The sequence below is a fragment of the Paroedura picta genome, unplaced genomic scaffold, assembly GCF_049243985.1.
Source record: "Paroedura picta isolate Pp20150507F unplaced genomic scaffold, Ppicta_v3.0 Ppicta_v3_sca21, whole genome shotgun sequence".
Classification (NCBI taxonomy): Eukaryota; Metazoa; Chordata; class Lepidosauria; order Squamata; family Gekkonidae; genus Paroedura; species Paroedura picta.
In genome coordinates this window covers 338421-354766 of record NW_027518618.1, presented here as the reverse complement: position 1 = coordinate 354766, position 16346 = coordinate 338421, and the positions used below count along the sequence as shown (strand labels likewise).

The 16346-nt window shown below is 52.4% G+C and overlaps 1 protein-coding gene and 1 pseudogene across 3 annotated transcripts in view; one reads left to right on the top strand and one right to left on the bottom strand.

Moving 5' to 3' along the window:
• Window positions 1-16346, top strand: part of LOC143828226 (SPARC-related modular calcium-binding protein 1-like) — a 61970-nt gene that overhangs the window by 11004 nt on the left and 34620 nt on the right. The gene's annotated exons all lie outside the window — the stretch shown is intronic.
• LOC143828366 (U6 spliceosomal RNA) lies at window positions 3296-3392 on the bottom strand (annotated as a pseudogene).

Sequence of the window (16346 nt, the reverse complement as noted above, 5' to 3'; positions counted from 1 at the left end):
GGAGGGGGGCCACGGTAGGCAGGGGCCTTTTCCCGGCCCCAGGAATAGCCTCGCCGCATCGCAGACGCAGCCAGGCTATTCCTGGGCCCGCCTTACAGCCCTGCCCGCTAGCGCCCGCTGTATTTTTCTTAGGGCTTAAATTCTAGTTCTATATAATCAGATTGACCTATAACACCTTTAATTTCCCAGTGTGGTGCTGCAGATTTTAAGGCTTCGCTAATCCTTTGGGCAAAGCGGCCAGGAGTTCAATCTCATTTCTGGCCTCAACCGTAGGCCTGGCGGAAGAGCTCTGTTTTACAGGCCCTGTGGGACTTTCCCGTTTCCTGCAGGGCCCTGATCTGTCCAGGCGAAGCGTTCCACCAACTCCAGCCCAGTTGGACATCCAAGGGGCCAGGGATTTTGAGCAGGTTGTGTTAACTCAGAAATCCCTTTTTGGGGGGGTGTAAGGGAGGAGGGGATCCCACGGGTGGTGTGGACAGCTCAAGAGACTTCGAAAGACCGAACTGAAAGTGAAAACTGGTTTGTTCTTGCTCAGGTCTCCTCAGTTCAGTTTTATATTCTCCCCAGCTCTAAAACAGAACAACAACCCAACATCAGAGGTATTGGGGGGGAGGTATTGAATGGGATCAGGGGATGCCTAACAGGTGAACGTGACCCCAGAAATATGTAACATATTTATTTATTTATTTTGATTTTTATGCCGCCGCTCCCAGCTGGCTAGTGGCAGGTTACTCCAGTAATCATAATACAATAAAACATAATACAATAAAACAGATAACCCCATTAAAACCCAATTTCCAGATGTTGATCCCCTGCTCGATAAAACAATTCTTGGAGGCAGTCTGGGGTACAATGTTCAGAGCCAAGTGTAGCTGCTCCAGTAAGAGAGGAAGGTGGGAAGGTGGTCACTTAAAGGCTCCTGACTTTGGCTGCAGGACTTCCCCCCCCCCCCGCCCCCCAAGCATTACTGCTCTGTTTGCTTGCAAAGGTTGGCTCTTGGACCAGGGGTAGTCAAACGCTGGCAGGGGGCTCCTGGGAATTGTAGTCCATGGACATCTGGAGGGCCGCAGTTTGACTACCCCTGTCTTGGACATTCCAAAGACCCAAAGGATGGGCAGGGCTTGATCTGGAGGGTTTGGAACGTTCAACACGTCATTGGAAGGACCCGATGCTTTTTAGATGGGTATGACTTCCCCACATTCGTTCTTGCATTAATGGAATTGAAACCGGGTGGGCGAGGTCACTGCTGAAAGTGCTCTCTGAGTGGGTCTCACTTCTGGCATGGGCTTCCCATGCGGCCTCGTGCAAATTTTGTGGCAAAGGGATATAGTGATAGCTGTTGGAGCATTGTGTACAGTTTTGGTCACCATATCTCAAAAAGGGCAGGTATGGAGGAGGGTGACTAAGATGGTGAGGCAGTTGGAGCTGGTTCTCTAGGAGGAGAGGTCAGAGAGTCTGAGACTTTTCAGTTTAGAAAAGATAGGACTAAGGGAGGAGAGGCATGAGAGAGGTTTGGTGTAGTGGTTAGGAGTGCGGACTTCTAATCTGGCATGCCGGTTCTATTGCACTCCCCCACGTGCTGCCAGCTGGGTGACCTTGGGCTCACCACGGCACTGATAAAACTGTTCGGATGGAGTAGTAATATCAGGGCTCTCTCAGCCTCACCCACCCCACAGGGTGTCTGTTGTGGGGAGAGGAATGGGAAGGCAACTGTAAGCCACTTTGAGACTCCTTCAGTTAGAGAAAAGCGGCATATAAGAACCAACTCTCCTTCTTCTTCGGTAATATCAGGGCTCTCTCACCCTCACCCACCTCACAGGGTGTCTGTTGTGGGGAGAGGAATGGGAAGGCGACTGTAAGCTGCTTTGAGACTCCTTCGGGTAGAGAAAAGCGGCATATAAGAACCAACTCTTCTTCTTCTTCTTCTTCTTCTAACATCCCCCCCCCCGAAAAAAAACAACAACAACTAGAACTCAAGGGCATCCAATGAAGCTGATGGGCAGTAGATTCAGGATGGAGAATAAACAGCTTTAAAGGGGAACTAGATATATTAACAAGCTCTATTAGTGGCTTCTAGCTGTGGTGACTGAGGAGAACCTCCACCTTCAGAGGCACTAAACCTCTGAATCCCAGAGCCAGGAGGCAACATCTGCCCTGTTGTTGGCCTTCCAAAGGACCTGGTTGGCCACTGTATGAGACATTACGCAGGACTGGATGGACCCTCCCTGGTCAGACCCAGCAGGGCTCTTCTGATGTTATTATCAAGAGAAAGTCTCAGTCTCTCTGCCTTGGACCAATTCCACATGGAGGCATAAAACGTGCACCACCTTCTGCTTGCAAATGCGCAACAGGAAACCATGTGTTTGCATGCTTCCTGACGGGAGACCCCTCCCGCATTTTCCCACTGTCTCATTGCGGCTTTTTTGCCTCCTGATGAGGCAGTGGAGAATCAGGAAGCACGGACAACCCAAACTCACCCCACTCCTCGAGTTGTCAATAAACACAAGTCATGGACATCTGGAGGGCCGCAGTTTGACTAGCCCTGATTTAGGGAAATGTATGGAAACCTTTTAAGGACAAGAAGCCCCTAAACCCACCTCCTGCCAAATATTTGCCAAGCCATTAGGGGCAGAAAGAGAAGGGCCCGTTTGGCTTGGCACAGGGTCCATGGACAGCAAACATTTTCTGCTCTTTGTGAGGTGCCATAGTGGCATTGCCCAAGGCAAGTCACCTTGGCTGTGCCTCTTCTGGAAAGGTACAGATAAACGATGGAGGGGGGGGAGGGGAGAGTCCCCTAAGAGCTCTGGTCTTTTGCTATCTGCAAAATCTGGTCATGTTCAGTGCGTGTCCTTGCATGCTTGTGTGTGTTCAGGACTCCATCCAAAATTCTGCCATACTATCCAACACGGGAGACAAATTAACACCTCCATAAGGGGGCTCATTTAGATCCGCTCGTTCTTGTTAGCGTGAAAAATATTGGTTTTGAAATCCAGTTTCCCTTTTTTTATAAGCCTGTCTGTCTTGCTGGTGGTGACATCGTTGTGTATTTTAAGGAAGGACCACAACAACGTCATGTTGATGTACCAGTTGGGGTGAGGGAAGACAGAAAAAGAGAGGCACAGAAAGCTGCTTCCTACTGAACCAGACCTACTGAGCAGACCAGGTATCGTCTGCTCAGACTGGCAGCTGCTGGGTCCCAGGGTCCCACGCAGAGGTCTATTTCACATCAACTTCTCCTTGGCCCTTTTTTGTTGGGGATTGAACCGGGGATCTTCTGCAGGCCTGGGCATTCTCCAAACACGAACACATGAATTTATGTGTCATCCTTGCACAGGTGCCAGGCTAATCTTCTTTGTAGCATTCTAATTTTAGTTTATGTGCTGCTGAAGCACACACCAAATTGCCTTATTCTGAAGCAGTGGCTCTCCAGGGTCTCAGGTTCGAGTCGTCCCCATCACCTACGGCCAAGCTCTTTAACTGGAGATGCCAGGAATTGAACCTGGGACTTTCTGGACACTGAGCCAGTGTTCTGCTGAGTCATGGCCCCTCCCCCAGAGGACATTTGATCTTTGGCTGCCTTGCATGTGAAATCCAAACCTGGGAAGAAACAGTATGAAGAGCAGAGTAACCATCCCACAGATGAGGTTTGTGAGCAGCAGATTAGTCATGTCTTGGAGACTGAATCAAGACTTAATTATCTAAATGTCACCTTTGAAGGTTGCAAATGGGGCCATTCTCTGTTATTTGAACACACATTACGCTGTCTTACCCTGAATCAGATCTGTACTCAGACTGGCAGCAGCTCTCCCGGGTCTTTCCCAGCTTGTCTTGCCTGGCTCCTTTAACTGGGGAAGATGAAGATAGAACCAGGGACCTTCTGTGTGTCAATCAAGTACAGAACCGCCCCCAGTTTGCTGAGATATTGGTACCCACCTTTCTGTTGTGGTTCCAGGCAGCTACAGGGGCCACAACAGCAACTGAAGGTCGCTTATTCCAGCTGCAGAATGAAGAGACAAAGTATCCAGCTGGAATAGATAATGGATGCAGCTTGCAAACCTGAGTCTGGGGTGGGGGGTGTTCCTTGCATACAAAAATGGGACAGCTCTTTCTCCTTAGATGCTACTTTGCTTCAAGCGGGGATTTCCCAGTTCCTTGGCTGAGCGTTCAAAGTATTCGTACTGCCTTGGTGAAGTCAGTTGATGCATTCAATTCACAGAAGCTCCAGACATGCATGTATGATCTTTGATTACTCTCCACAAGGGAGGCTGGCAAAAGGAGATGTGAATGAGCTACGCCAAGGGTCCTCAGTGCTGTGCCCACCAAGTGTTTTGAGAAAATGGGTGGGGCCCTGGTGGCCTTCTGACTGACTATTGGAGATTTGATTGGCTGGACAGATTGTTTTAAAATGTTGCTTTGGGGGTGGCAGCCACCACAGTGCAAGACTTGACCATATGACTGGAATTAACCTTTGGCAATCCTGTTGTGGCTGGCTCCGCCCCCTGTGGCAGCCATCTTGTCACTGCGCCCACACTGCCATGTTAGAATTCTAAACAGGCCTGCAGGCTCAAAAAGGTTGGCGACCCCCAGGCCAGGAAGCAGACCAGACTGGAAAATAGTTGTGTAGTTCAGCCATTCTCAACCTTTTGTCACCATCAAACAAGGACACAACACAACATGGACCAATAGGCCAGGGTTTCACAACCAGGGTTTTGCAAAACCATGGGGTTTCTTGACAGCCCTGAAAAGTTTCCCAGTGAGTGGGCATGAGCACAGCTCTGCTTCCCAACCATCTTCTGCACCATCGTGCCCCTTCTGCGATTTCTCAAAGCCTGAAGAATGTTTGAGGAGTAAACAAGCTAAGAAAGGCTTCAATGGACAGAAAATAATTTATTATTGAACCCCAAGAAAACTTGGAACATTCTGACATACTGGAAAAACTTTTTAAAAGGCTGAATGAAATTAAAGTCTAGAATATTCGAGGAAGAGAAGCATGTGCATTAAGTCCCCCCCCCCCCGAATTCATTAATTCAAACACACACAAAGGAACGGATAACAGGATTTCTTGTTCTTTGACGATGGTTGAATTTTCAAGCAATTCATGACGTCCTAGACGACAAAGAAATTTTATTAGTTCAGTTACCAGGAACCCCATACACCTTTCTCACATTTTCCAGTTTGTGGCCCCCACCAAATGTGTGAGGGCCCCCTGGAAGGCCATGTGGCCCCTGCTGAAAATGGCCAGGGCTCCCCTGATGTCCTTATGAAGGTCTTGGCCTCCTTGCCCTGTGGCTGGCCTTCCAGGGGAACTGGCTGGCCTCTGAGATGGGAGGCTGGACTGGATGGGCCCTCCCTGGTCTGACCCAGCAGGGCTCCCCGGATGTCCTTATGAAGGCCTCGGCCTCCTTGCCCTGTGGCTGGCCCTCCAGAGGAACTGGCTGGCTCCTGGGTGAGACGGGAGGCTGGACTGGATGGGCCCTCCCTGGTCTGACCCAGCAGGGCTCCCCGGATGTCCTTAGGAAGGCCTCGGCCTCCTTGCCCTGTGGCTGGCCCTCCAGAGGAATTGGCTGGCCCCTGGGTGAGACGGGAGGCTGGACTGGATGGGCCCTCCCTGGTCTGACCCAGTAGGGCTCCCCTGATGTCCTTACGAAGGCCTCGGCCTCCCTGCCCTGTGGCTGGCCCTCCAGGGGAACTGGCTGGCCCCTGGGTGAGACGGGAGGCTGGACTGGATGGGCCCTCCCTGGTCTGACCCAGCAGGGCTCTACTGGTGTCCTTAGGAAGGCCTCGGCCTCCCTGCCCTGTGGCTGGATCTCCAGAGGAACTGGCTGGCCCCTGGGTGAGACGGGAGGCTGGACTGGATGGACCCCTGGTCTGACCCAGCAGGGCTCTCCTGATGTCCTTAGGAAGGCCTTGGCCTCCCTGCCCTGTGGCTGGCCCTCCAGGGGAACTGGCTGGCCCCTGGGTGAGACGGGAGGCTGGACTGGATGGGCCCTCTCTGGTCTGACCCAGCAGGGCTCCCCTGATGTCCTTAGGAAGGCCTTGGCCTCCCTGCCCTGTGGCTGGATCTCCAGAGGAACTGGCTGGCCCCTGGGTGAGACGGGAGGCTGGACTGGATGGACCCCTGGTCTGACCCAGCAGGGCTCTCCTGATGTCCTTAGGAAGGCCTTGGCCTCCCTGCCCTGTGGCTGGATCTCCAGAGGAACTGGCTGGCCCCTGTGTGAGACAGGAGGCTGGACTGGATGGACCCCTGGTCTGACCCAGCAGGGCTCTCCTGATGTCCTTAGGAAGGCCTTGGCCTCCCTGCCCTGTGGCTGGATCTCCAGAGGAACTGGCTGGCCCCTGGGTGAGACGGGAGTCTGCACTAGATGGACCTTCACTGATGTTATCCAGCAGGGCTCCCCTGATGTCCTTCTGAAGGCCTCGGCCTCCCTGCCCTGTTTTTGGTTCTCCAGAAGAACTTGTTGGCCATTATGTGAGACAGGATTCCGGACTAGGTGGGTCGCTGGTGTGATCCAGCAGGTCTATCCTTTTGTTTTTATGAGTGCACAAGTGTGAAATGTGGGTGAGAACAACCTGGACAGATCTATTGGATATGCTTGTTCTTTGGCGTGCATCGACAATGCGCCCCTCGGGCAGAGCGAGCCGGAGTGAAGCTTTTCTGGCCTCCCTGTTCAACACAACAGTCAGATTTTCCTGGCTGAGAGCCCCTGCGGTTACAAGCCAGCAACGGGAGCCAAGGTAAGCGCTGAGGCAGTCGGGTGTTTACATGTGCGTGCACACTCAGGTTTTGTTGATCTCCCTGGGCCCAGAAGGCTGGTCCATAAATAAACCTGCTGCTAGTGCTACAACTGCCCCTTCCCAGTGCCTGCAAATCCCACTATATTTTATCAAGTGCAGCTGCCTTGGGCTCCTCAGAGCCCTGATAGCGCTGTTCTCACAGAGCAGTCCTGTCGGAGCTCTCTCAGCTAAGGTGACCAGATTTTAACATTGGTAAAGCGGGACACCATTGACCGGGGAGGGGGGGGGATTCTTGATTAAAAATTTGGTCTATATGGAGCAACAAAAAGTTTCATACCATGCATAGAACACAAAAATAATATTGTAATATATATTTTTTTATTTCAACATAAGTACAATTTGCCACATACCCCCAGATGTCCCCCCGAAAGTCGGGCAATCTGGTCACTCTCAGCCTCAGTTGCCTCACGGGGTCTCTGTTGTGGGGAGAGGAAGGGAAGGCTGCTTGGAGACAGCTTTGGGCATTGAAAAGCAGGTTATAAAAAACAAATCTTCTTTTATTTTCTTATTGCTGCTTTTACCTGCAGGATCCTTTCTTTAAGAACAGGCCTAGCTGTTGGGGATAAAGGCAAGATTGCTGTTAGGGGGGGCTCTGGAATCGTATTGGAACCAGCAAATAGGGGTACCCTGTGGGATAGCTAACTAGGAATTCTCCCATAAGGATAGATTCAAATGGGTCGCCGTGTTGGTCTGAAGTAGCACAAGAAGGTGCTACTGGATTCTGATTTTATAGGAACTTCTCCCACACACAAATATAGTAGTTTGTAGATTTTCTTTGTAATGCTGTCCATATTATTACAGAGCCCCCCCCCACACACACACACTCCTTCAAGCCTTCACCTTAGCATGAACATCACCTTTTCTTTATTCAACACCCCTTCCTGTACATAATTTTGTTGTAGCCTTCACAACAGCCCTGTAAGGTAGGCTAAGGTATTATTTTTCATATCATGTACTTCTTATGGAGGGAGATTATGAGGCAAAGCACAGGATGTATGACTGAGAGGTCTGGACCACTTTATATGTGTCCATCTATAACGGGGAGGCCAAACTGTTGGGGTACATATATCCATGGACATTTGGAGATCTGTAAGGTGCCGCATGACTCTTTTGTTTCAAGCACGGGACATTTGGGGTTGGCGTTTCCTCAGTGCACCACTGTGGCCCCGCAGAATCTCAGTGAGAGTAGCCATCTCTTTTCTTGAGTCTTCCTATTCCATAGCATGTCTGGCTGTGAAAGCATCTATTAGTATGGAAGCCTTTTCTGTCCATTAGCTATTGGGGGGGGGGGGGGACTGCAGCCCAGTGGCAGAGCATCTTAATGGGCATGCAGAAGCTTCCAGGTTCTATCCCCAGCACCTCCTGCTGGGCAGGTCAGAGGTGGCACATGATAGCAATGACCTCAACCTGAGATCTTGGAAATCCCTGTCAAGGTAGGCCAGGGATCCCCAAACTTCTTTGGGGGGGCGGGGTCTGTGGTCACTTCTGGAATTCTGGCACAGAGTGGTGAGCACAGTCACAAAATGGCCCATGCAGGACGCAGGGCAACTCATAAAATGGCTGCCGTAGCTCTCCATTAATCACACTCTCTGGTGGCAGCTGCTACCAAAACAACATTTTTTAAAAAATGGCACATAGTCAATCACATCTCCAAGGCCAGTCAGAAGCCTTGGTGGGCAAAACCCCCACCAGGCCCTGCTGACTTTCAGAAAACCCTTGGAAAAGTGTACAAATCTAAAGTTCTGCATTTAGGTAGGAAAAACCAAATACACCAGTAGAAGATGGGGGAGATTTGTCTTGGCAGTAGCATGTGCAAAAAGGATCTAGGAGTCTTAGTAGACCATACATTGAACATGAGTCAGCAGTGTGACTCAGTGGCTAAGAAGGCAAATGGGATTTTGGGCTGTATCAAACGGAGTATCATGTCCAGATCACGGGAGGTGATGGTACCGCTTTACTCTGCTCTGGTTCGGCCTCACTTGGAGTCCTGTGTTCAGTTTTGGACACCCCAGTTGAAGAGGGATGGAGACAAACTGGAGCGTGTCCAGAGGAGGGTAACAAAGATGGTGAGGGGTTTGGAGATCAAGACGTATGAAGAAAGGTTGAGGGAGCTTGGTCTGTTTAGCCTGGAGAGGAGACGACTGAGAGGGGATCTGATAACCATCTTCAAGTATTTATAAGGGTGCCATATAGAGGATGGAGCAGAGTTGTTCTCTCTTGGCCCAGAGGGACAGACCAGAATGAATGGGATGAAATTAATTCAAAAGAAATTCCATCTAAACATCCAGAAGAAGTTCCTGACAGTTAGAGTGGTTTCTCATTGGAACAGGCTTCCTCGGGAGGTCGTGGGTTTTCCATCTTTGGAAATTTTTAAACAGAGGCTGGATAGCCATCTGACGGAGAGGCTGATTCTGTGAAGGCAAAGGGGTGGCAGATTACAGTGGATGAGCGATAAGGTTGTGAGTGTCCTGCATAGTGCAGGGGGTTGGACTAGATGACCCATGAGGTGCCTTCCAACTCTATGATTCTATGATTCTAAGTGCCGGTTCCATGCTGGGGAGCCCAGGAGTAGACACTATTGACCTTGATAGACCAGGGATCGGACTCCTGCGTTTGTTGCTGACTTAGGAAATATGGTTGGAGGTAATTTAAAACTGCAGTCTCCTGTATAAAAAACGAGTTTTTTAAAAGACAGAGCAGTGGTAACATATTGGTAATGTATCTGATTGCTTCGGAACCAAGAACGGATGACTCAAGGATCCAGAATGCGGAGAGAAATTCAGAAAAGGAGACTTATTGAAATCCTCCATTAAAAACTCCTCTTCTCAAAAAGCAGGCATGGCAAGGCCCAACACTGACATTTCCCCAGCTGCAGGCATCAAAACCACACCAAGCAGACTCTGTAAGACTTTGTCCTCAGCAGTAATTTAACCATGGGCCATGGATGTCACCAAGTGTGGTCATTTGGAAGGGACGTGGGTTGGGCAGAATCCAGGGCGGCAAAGAGCACATTAGTAGGACAGTCTGTCTGAGAGGCCCTGTCTCCCTGTGGCCGGGCGCCTCTTGGACACTGGAGCTACCTGCCTGGGGGGGGAGGTGACATCATGTCTGCCCAGCATCGGTGGAGATACAAGACACGTCTTTGAGTTAGGACTGCGCCGGGCGGGGGGAGATGCCGTGGAAGACGCATCGGGGTCTGCCGGAGACGCATGCTGAATGTCAGCTCTGAGACCCAGCCTGGATCATGGGCAGAACTGAAAACTTATATTTCATACAGGAGGGGCTTGCTTCCAGAAGGCTCCGCTGTGAAGGTGGATGGCAAACGGATGGCAAACATTGCTCGTTCTGATTGTGCTGAAGACACTCAATGACTGTCAATATTTAGCCTTCTGTTCGACGTTCTGACATGCAGAGGCAGTTTGCGGCAGAGTGCACTTGATGTGCAATGATAGGGAACATTTTAGTATGCCTGACTGTTGGGTGAGAGAATGAACAGGACACAAAGGGGCAAAGTCTTGGAGTGCAATGTCAAAATCTCTGGGCTCCTGGACAGCCTTTGGCACTTAGAATTGACTACTACAGTGCACTTTATATAGGGCTGCCTCTCAGGCAACTTGGGAGCTTCAGTTCTTGTCATGTTCTGAGGCCTGTTCCTGCTGGGCCCACACTCACATGCACCTTTAAGATGTGACACCTTTAAGACCAACCAGGTTTTATTCTGGGTAGAAGCTTTCCTGTGCATGCGCATTTGCTCTGATGCATGGGAACAGAAGTCACCAACCTTAACAAATGCATGTATCCTGGCCTCTTCCACTCCTCCAAGATGGCACAACAAGGTCAGGGTGAAAAGGATGACCTCATGCAGGATCTGCACATGTGCAGACTTTGCCTCCACATTTCTGTCGGGGAGAGTGGGGACAGGCTCACCTGAGCAGCCAGAGTGCTGGAGCAGCTCACGGCCAGATCCCTGTCTTCTCAAAAGCTCGACACAATGTCAGATCTTTTGGGATCAGGAGAAATGAGAAGATTCATTGCACTGGCCATGGAGCCAAGGCTGAGGAGATCCTGGAGAAGGGGCGGGAGGAGGAACAGCTTCTCTGGCAACTTTGGTTTTGGGATCCAGGAGCACATTGATCTGGGCATTAAATAAAATCCCAGCACTGGTGGAGTCTATGGCCTGGACTTCTGTGTGGTTCTGGGCCAGCCAGGCTTCAGCATTGCTGACAAGAAGCCCCAAACGGAGCCTTGCTGAGATCCTGCAACCTGAGGCCTGTGGCTTCCTTATTGTCACCAGTTCATCTCATCTGGGGTCTTCCTTTTTTCCTGCTGCCTTCCAGTGTCCCTGGCCTGCTTGTCTTTTCCCGGTGTCTCTTCTCTTCTCACAATGTGACCATAGTATGATAGCCTCAGTTTGATCATTTCTAGCTTCTGGGGAGAGTTCAGGATTGATCGCAATGTGAACCCCCTGATTTGTCTTTGTCTGTTTATTTGTCCGTGCCTCTCTCAACTTTACCATTGGGAAACCCCTGAAACATTCTTCAGGGTCCGAGAACCCCCCAAAGTGGCCCGATCATGCAGAATATGGTTGGGGAGTAGAGCTGTGGACATGCCCCCCCCGGGGGCCCCCCCCATATATGGTCATATCACCCGATAAATGTTTAACAAATTTAAAAATATAGTCAGAATTAATGAGCTCCCACCCATTCAGGAAACTGTCAGGATTGTAGAATCTCTGTCATAAATTAGCTTGAGTTCCTCCATGTCAGTTATATTGCTTGATTGGACCTGGCGCCTGCTAGCCCCGGCCTTGTAGTTTGCTAGCTATAAAAATGAATAGTGTTGTTATGCTAACCTTATCTTGTTGTGGGCTCACGGGGTTGTTGTCACCTCCTCAAGGCTGTGAGAGTGAAATCCTGTTTATGTTTCACATATGTCTTTTCTCTTCTGCCCCCTCCCTTGGGAACTGTCAAGTTTTGGGCGGGAGAAATGTATTGATAAGCTGGGGCAAATCTGGCCTCTGGTCAGATTTGACTTCTCAGTCGCTTACGTGTAGTGCTAATCAATAAACTCTTTTCTATTAAGAAGTTTGTTGTGAGTTTCCTGTACGTTTGACATTAAGTCAAATCTCACAACTCCTTTCACCTGCCAACATGCAGGGCGAAGGACATACTTTCACAGAGCAAGCTGAGGGCCTGGATTGGGACCTCTCCCAGGGCGACGGTGCCAGTGTGGGGCCGTACAGCTCGGGCATGCTCAGGGCCGTGTCGGGAGCAACTCCTGGGCCCGAGGACTTTTTGGAACGGCATGTCACCGAACGCAGGCGATTGTCGAAGTATGACCGGCCAACTGGGGACGAGCAGTGGCCGGATCATCTTGGAATGCCTAGCTACGGGCTGGAGCCCGTCGGTGAGACACAGGACCTGCAGTACAAGTTGGACAGGGTGACCAACAGGCTGCAGGACCTCTCGGGTCGGTTGGACCCGGAGGAGCAGCGCCGAACACAACGCCTTCTGAGGGAGGTGCTCGGTGGAGGTGCGCACGACACCAGTGGACGGAGGTCGGGTGGTCTGCTCAACCTGCGGGAGCGTGAGATGACCACGATGCAAGCAGCTGCGGAGGCCGAGGCGATGGCCCGAGAGAGAGCGCAAAGGGAGATCGAGGCCGAGGCGGCGGCCAGGGCAAGAGCGCAAAGGGAGAACGCGGACGAGGAACGCGAGGATGCCGGAGGTGACGGAGACGGGGAAGGAGCCGGAGCTGACGGTGCAGGCGGAGAGGACGGAGCAGCAGCGGCAGCGGCAGCGGCGGCGAACGTGGCGGGGGCCGAAGCAGCGGCTGCGGCGGCAGCGCGAGAGGCGGCGGCGGCTGCGCGAGCGGCGGAGGCAGCAAGAGTGGCAGCGGATGCGAGAGCGGCGGCAGGAATGGGGCGAGGTGGCGGCCGTGGAGGAAGGATCCCGGCTCCGGCGGATTGGGGCCAGGGGTGCTTGCCTCCCCACCTCAGGGGAGTGGAAATGCGGAACGCCTACAAATTCAAGGCAAAGTTTTCGGGGGACCCCGCAGCTTTCCCTACGTTCCTGGTGCATCTCCAGGCCTACATGATGGACATGGGGTTCACTTTTCATGATGACGCCGAGCGCGTGCGTTTTGTGGGAGAAGCCCTGGAGGGCAAGGCTGCCAAGTGGTTCCTGGACTTGTACCGTTACAACCCACGAGCCAGCCGCAACTACAATCATTTCCTGCGTTCCATGCGCCAGATGTACGTGGAACCATTCGAGAGGGAAACGGCGGAGAAGAAACTCAGAGCCCACCGACAAGGGAAATTGTCGGTGGTTGAGTACGCCAGAGAATTCAAGGAGCTGTCCTCCTCGGTGCCAGACTGGACCGAGCCCCAACGCGTGCTCGCGTTCGTGGGGGGTCTCTCGCCAGACCTGGCCAACAAATGCCTCCTTTTGGACGACCCGCTTACAGTCGACGGATGGGTCCAACTGGCTGGGGAGATGGAGAATCGCCTGGAAAGGGCCGCAATGGTCCAGGTGCTTGCAGGAAAGGCTGGAGCGAAAACCTCCACCCCGGTAAAAGCCAAGCCGAAAACGAAGTTGGAGCTGACGGAGCGCACCCGCCGCATGGAAAAGGGGCTGTGTTTGGGTTGTGGCCAAGCTGGTCATTTCCTTGCACAATGCCCTTCGAAAACGGTGACCGTGGTAAAAACTACTAGCAGCCCCCCGTCTAAAACCCAGCCTGCCAAGAAAGCCACCCCGAAGAAAAGCTCCAAGTCTCTACTGGTGCCGGTGGGCGCCGTGACGGCAGTGGACGACTCAGAGGAAGGCAGCGACCAGGAGGACGAGGATCAAGCAGAGGAGCTGTCGGGAAACGAAGACGGTCTGCTGTAAAGGCGCCCCGCCAGCAGGCCGCTAAAAGGGGCAAGAGCGCGGTGAGTGATTCCCCCTTGCTACTCCTGCCAGCCACCCTCTCCAATCCCAAATCCGGGAAAACGGTGGGAATCCGTTGCATTGTAGATTCGGGGTGCACCCAATCCTTAGTGAGCCCAGCGCTGGCCGAGACTCTGGGGGTGGGTAAGGTGCCGCTGGGGGAGCCTTTGCCGATCACCCAACTAGATGGGAAGTGCGCTCCTGGAGGGGAAGCCACAGTAAAGACGCGTCCCATGGACTTGGACATAAAAAAACATTGGGAGCAAATCCAGCCCTTGGTAGCGCCCCACTCCGCTTTCCCATGCGTGTTGGGACTGGACTGGTTGAGGGATCACGACCCCACGGTGAAGTGGAAAGATGGGACTGTGGAGTTCACCTCCCCTGAGTGCAAGCAACATGCTCGGCCGCAGCCTCTCCCGGGCAAGGGGGTAGTGGCGGCGTTGGGACCCGTAGGGGCGGGGGCTCTCCCTCCGGAGTACCGGGGGATTGCGGACGTGTTTGCGGAGGCTGAGTGCAACCAACTTCCTCCGCACCGTAAGACTGACTGTGCCATTGAGCTAAAGAAAGGGGAGCCCCTCCCCAAAGCCAAACTCTATTCCATGAGTCCGAGGGAAATGGCCGAACTCAGGGAGTTTTTGGATAAAAATCTGGCACGGGGCTTCATCAGACCGGCCACCTCGCCTTTGGCGGCCCCGGTCCTCTTCGTGAAAAAGAAAGACGGTTCGCTGCGCCTTTGCACGGACTACCGGGGTCTGAATGCTGTCTCTACTTGCAACGCTTACCCGCTGCCTTTGATAAAGGACTTACTGGGTCATTTGGGGAAGGCGCGGGTTTTCACGAAACTTGATCTAAGGGAGGCCTATTACCGGGTCCGGATAAAAAAAGGACATGAGTATCTGACTGCTTTTAACACCCCCCTGGGACAATTTGAGTACACCGTAATGCCGTTCGGCCTCGCCGGCGCTCCGGGCGTGTTCATGAATATGATCAATGAAATTATGCACGATTTATTGTATCAGGGGGTGTTGGTGTACATTGATGATATTTTGGTGTATTCTGAAAATGTTGAGAGTCATGCAAAGTTGGTCTGTGAGGTGCTCCGCCGTCTGCGGAAGCACCAATTGTTCGCCAAACTGTCAAAATGCGAGTTCCACCGGGAGGCGGTAGAGTTTCTGGGTTTCAGAGTTTCCCAGGCAGGAATTGAAATGGACCCGGGCAAAGTGCGGGATCTGTTAGCTTGGGAACCTCCCCGCACTAGGAGGCAATTGCAAAGTTTCCTGGGGTTCGCTAACTTCTACAGAACGTTCATCCCCGGTTTTGCCAAGGTAGCACTGCCTCTCACTGACCTGCTAAAAACTAAACAGGGGGGAAAAGCCGCAAGCCGTCCTGGTGCGCCACTCCAGTGGACCCCCCAATGTCAGGGCTCATTCGAGCGGCTAAAACTGCTGTTCACCTCTGAACCGGTGCTGGCTCATGCCGACCCTACTAAGCAATTCACGGTGCAAGTCGATTCTTCGGATGTGGCAATGGGGGCCGTGATCCTACAAGAGGGGGAGGATGGAAAGTTACACCCGCTGGCCTATTTGTCAAAAAAATTCTCCGGGGCCGAAAGAAACTGGGCCATTTGGGAAAAAGAGGCGGCTGCGGTGAAATTAGCTTTATCCACCTGGAGGCATTGGTTGGAAGGGTCCGCAGTCCCCTTTGTAGTCTGGACAGACCATAAAAACCTCCAGGCGCTCAAGCAGCCCCGCTCGCTTTCAGCGAAACAGATGAGGTGGGCGGAGTTTTTCGCTCGTTTCAACTTCTCCCTCAAGCATCTGCCAGGCAAAATGAACTTTTTGGCGGATGCCCTGTCGCGCCTGCCCCAGTACAACAGCAAACGTGACCCATTGGTAGACACAGTGTTTACCCCCGCCCAACTGGGGATGGCCGCGGTGACGCGCAGCCAAACAAAATCTGGAATGTCCATCCCAGGGGGTTGGGTCCAGAAGGGGGTGGCACAAGACACCGAATTCCACTCCCTCCGCCCGGATCTCACCGAGAAAGGGGGGTTATTTTTCAAAGGCGAGCGGCTTTTTGTCCCAGCAGCGGCGCGCGGGGACGTTTTAAAACTCTGTCACGATGCAAAGACTGCTGGACATTTTGGGTTTGTGAAAACCCTGCACCTGATTAGGAGACATTACTGGTGGCCAACCCTGCGCAAGGATGTGGAACAATACGTACAGGGGTGCCCCATTTGCATCGCTTCCAAACCGGCGGGAGGAAAGAAGAAGGGATTATTGCAGCCCCAGCCCACCCCCTCCCGCCCGTGGACTGATATCACCATGGACTTTATTACGGACCTGCCTCCCAGCCAGGGGAAAACCGTCATTTGGGTGGTAGTTGACGCTTTTTCCAAGCAGGCTCACTTCATTCCTTGTGCAAGCCTGCCTTCAGCAGCCAAATTGGCTTCTTTATTTGTAAACCACATAATACGTCTACATGGGATCCCGGGGCGTGTCCTGACGGATCGGGGCCCCCAGTTCGTTGCCAAATTCTGGCGGGAGCTTTTGAGGCTGCTGGGTGTGGAGCAAGCCCTCACCTCGGGCTACCACCCGGAGTCGAATGGCCAAACCGAAAGGGTTA